We start from the raw sequence: 4424 nt of genomic DNA on the forward strand, positions 1-4424 counted from the left end.
CTGCTTGGCCCTTTAGCTCTAGCCCTTACTGGCTAATTCTGATATCCCGATCAACCCATCTCTAATAATCTGTGAGCACCGGTCTTACCAGGAAAGATTCAACATGTCTAACCTGGCGGCTTGCTTCATCGCATGTGTCTGCCCGGGAGAGAGGAGCATGGTATCTCTGAGCTCATTTCCTCTTCCTCCCAGCATTCTGTTCTGTTTACTCCTCCCACCTATGTTTTAACCTATCAGGGTCAAGCAGTTTCTTTATTGCTTAACCAACGAAATCAACAGATTGATATATGACACTCCCACATCAGTTTGTGATCACAGAGAAACTAAATAAGAACGTGAACCCAAAGAAAAACATATATCTATCCTCCTGGATTTTGGTGTTACTGATCTAATGGAAGCTCTCCAAGGCCAGCTCTATTGGGACTGAAGGAACATGTGATCAAACCAGACTCTCTGAATATGGCTGACAATGAGGGTGGACTGAAAAGCCAAAGATAATGACAGAGGGTTTTGTACTGTTTTTTGGGGAGCCTAGTCTGTTTAAATGCATACCTTCCTAAATCTAAATGGAGGGGAGAGGTCCTTGGACTTCCCACAGGGAAGGGCACCCTGTCTGCTCTAAGGACTGGAGAGGGAGGGGGAGGGGAAGTGCTGAGAGTGAGAGGGAAATGGGAGGATGGGAAGAGGCTGAATTTTCTAATAAAGAAAAAAAAATAAATTGGCATATTGGTATAATACATTTTCAACAGGATAAAATTTCATAAATTTCCCCAAATGTTTGTTTCTGCTCTTCTTTACAGACACATAATGCAAATAATCTTTTTGTACTCCCAGTCCATATACAGATTAGAGATGGCTTCGGAGTTGGAATGTGACCCTCCCCTTCTCTAAATCCAAACATGCTATTAAAGTGAAATTCAAAATCTCTGTGCCATGTCAGAAAAGACACCATATATGGGGCAGAAGAAAAACAAAAATTTAAGGACATTTTGTTGCTACTTATCTCATAACTATTTGTTTTTATATTTACCTTTTGATAGCTTTTCTTAAGGTATATGTTTTTTAATATTTATATTTATATATTAATATGCATTATATATGTTTATTAATATTTTGTCATGATATTAATGGTCATATAGAGTACTTATTCTAGAAAACGTTTCATCTACCTTCCTGTCAACAACTACATGTTTGAGTCTCTACCATGAGAATACTTAACAGTTACCTTTGAAGTCTTCACAAGGAGGATGGGGCCCCACAACAACATCTCCTCCTGTACTGTCATAACACCACTAAGCTGAAAAACACCACCCAAGGACTGGCTTTGGACTACAAACTGCTAAGAACAATTTTGAGGTGGCTAGCTGAGATTATTCAGCCTAACAGACTCATCTAGCTAGGCGTTAAGATAGCCCCTGCCCTTTCCCATCATGCATAGACTGGACAAAAAAAATGACACAGCTACCTCTCCCAGGGCTTGTCAATTAACCAAATGTTTTTCAGCACCCCCTAAAAATACCATCACCCCCAGATAGCAGGAAATAATTACAAATATGACAGATGTAGGGTTTTTAGTCACTCAATGGATTATGGATATTTGACATTGTTTAGGGCATTATTTATAGGCTATTATTGGTAATTGTCAGAAAAAATTAAACAAAGGAAATTAGATTCAAGGTTTTTGTTTTGAAAAGAAAATGTAGGATATAGATACAATATGATTAAGTGGTAAATAATTGAATCTGCTCTGAAAAGAAAGAAAAGGTATAAATACAATATTGTAAATGGATAGATTATTGAATCTACTTACAAAGTAACTGCAAGTTTTAAATGTTTTACATTGGATTGGACTTTTGTATAACATATACAAATTTTTATATGGAGATTAATTTTGTTAGAACATACTGTAACACATACTACTCTTGTTTAAGGCATTGTACCTATAAACTCATTTAAAAATTTAATGCAAGTTTGTAGTCCCATAAAATTATTATTATTAACTATTTAGGATAATAAAGAAATGCAGGTTAGTAGTCAATCATCTAGGATAATAGAAGTTGTCACAGTATGCATGTTTTAAAGGTCAAACAAAGATACATTGTAGATAGACAGTCATTGTCAAACACTTTAGATATCTACAGAATATGTTATTTAAGATGCTTTAATTACCAAGGTTCTTCTTTTTTATAACAATGAGACATGTCTGCTCCTGGTACCACCAATCTACTTTGGAGAAGGTAATGGACATCAAAGAAACTTTACATGTAATTTACCTTTTTTGGCAAAGTAAGTCATTGGGCAAGAAAATGCCCTTTTCTCAGTTGCTGACACTATACCATCCTAATTGAACAAATAGCACACAAAATAAAGTGACTGCCAAACATTGTCAAGACCAGGACAGATAGCCCTTCAGAATACTCTGCTTCACAGAAGAGTCTGTCAAATATGCTAAGCCTGTAGGCCAAAGATAGAAGCTGAAATGTTGCAGAAGAACTTTAGATAACTGTCCAGGCTAGAGGGAATATAAAATGGGAGGAGAGAAACTCTAATTGTTTAGTCTGCTAACTCTGCAGTTACCAGCCTTGGTAGAGGTAAGACTTCTCTAGTGGCCTGGCTGCTTTGCTTTCCTGGATTTCGGTTAGACCCCTAAGAGAATTCTCCAGGCTTTTATTACTCATGCTACTGATGCCAGTATAAGAATGTATCCACCAACATAAAGAGCAATGTGGTACCACAAGAACCTAATGGTTTTACATTAGCAAGACCAGAACACTCCAATGTTGAAGAAGCATTAAAAATATCTAAAAAATAACTATATGAAGGGGATAGAAGACATTAAAGAGGAAATGGAAAATTACCTAAAAGAAATAGAGGAAAAGACAAACAAAAATTGAAAGAAATCAATGAATCCATTAAAGGAATCAAAGAAAGATAATTAACAGATGAACAAAACATTTGAAGACATAAAATTTAAAATATGTGGAATAAAGTAAGCAAAAGAAGAGGGAATTCTGGAAAACCAGAAAGTCCTGGAAAGATGTTATGTAGACCATAAGAGACCATGGATGTCAGCAGAGCTTACTATACCCAACAAAGTTTTCAATCACCATAAACAGAGAAAACAAGATATTCCATGACAAAACCAAATTTAAACAATGAATGAAATAAAACAAAATTTATGCCTTGGTAATGCTGTATTAAGTTGGGGAAGATGTTTCCTGTGGGAAAAAAGCTGTGAATTCCTTCAAGGTTAACAGAAATCATACTTGACTAAGATGGGAGACTTCCTGATTTTCTTGGCTATAGACTTGGGGAGGAAGCCAAGAATGACTACAGGACAGACAACTTATCAGCTGAACCCTCTGCATAGGAACAGAATGAAGGTTAGACGAGACTTGATAAATCTATGTTTGATAAATCATGACTGATTATTGTAATCAGAGACTATTGGTAAAATGAACGAGAATGACAGAGGCAAACAGAACCAATGGAATATAAGAGATGGAAGAGAGAATCTCAAAGGTTGAAGTTACTATTAAAGAAATAGATTCATTGGTCAAAGAAAATATTACATCCTATAAATTCTTAACACATAACATCCAGGAAGTCTTGGACACACTGTAAAGATCAAACCTAAGAATAATAGGGATAGAAGAAGAAGAAACCCAGCTCAAAGGCACAGAAAATATATTCAACAAAATCATAGATGAAAACGTCCCCAAACTAAACAAGGATATCTTATAAAAGTACAAAAAGTGTAGGGTAGCCCAGCCCCCTTAGGGACCGTGTTCGCCTCGGGCTAATGTTTACATATAAATATGGCTAGTGTGAGCCCCTCTGCTCTCTTTTTTGTATCTCCTGCTCATTGCTGGATCCCTGGTGTTGTAAGCTATCCCTTCATTAAAATTTGCTATTTCATATTAAACTAGCCTGGTTATTACACCGCTTACAGTTTGGTGCCCAACGTGGGACTTTGCGGATACCCGCCCCCGAATCAGAGCCTCCTGGGTGGCGACTGCTGGGAACCAGCACCCCCCACCCCCGCCCCGGAGGCCTCTCCCTCCACACAGATTGTACCCTCTCAGCACAGCTCCTTGCCGGTCCACTCTGCCCGACTATGGATGCAGAAGCAGCTGAGATTGTGCAGCGACTCGATTTTTCCTGGCACTTGCTTGAAAGTCTGCGGTTCAGAGGATAGTTGAATCTGCCCGCATGAGTCTGTGCGCCCTGCCCTGCCTGACAATGGTGCAAGCGCCTTTGTATACAGCCCCCTCAGCACCTAGCAGTAACAGCATGATCAGTAGGCAACGCCACTTCGCGCATGTGACTGCTCTGCGTCCACTCCCCGCAGGTGGCTTAGTTCGGCCATGGCTCTGCCCTGTTTCCTGGTCCTCCCCCTTGCTGCTTACAGTTAACTTTTGAGT

This window comes from Microtus ochrogaster, unplaced genomic scaffold (assembly GCF_000317375.1).
Source record: "Microtus ochrogaster isolate Prairie Vole_2 unplaced genomic scaffold, MicOch1.0 UNK43, whole genome shotgun sequence".
NCBI classification, from domain to species: Eukaryota; Metazoa; Chordata; class Mammalia; order Rodentia; family Cricetidae; genus Microtus; species Microtus ochrogaster.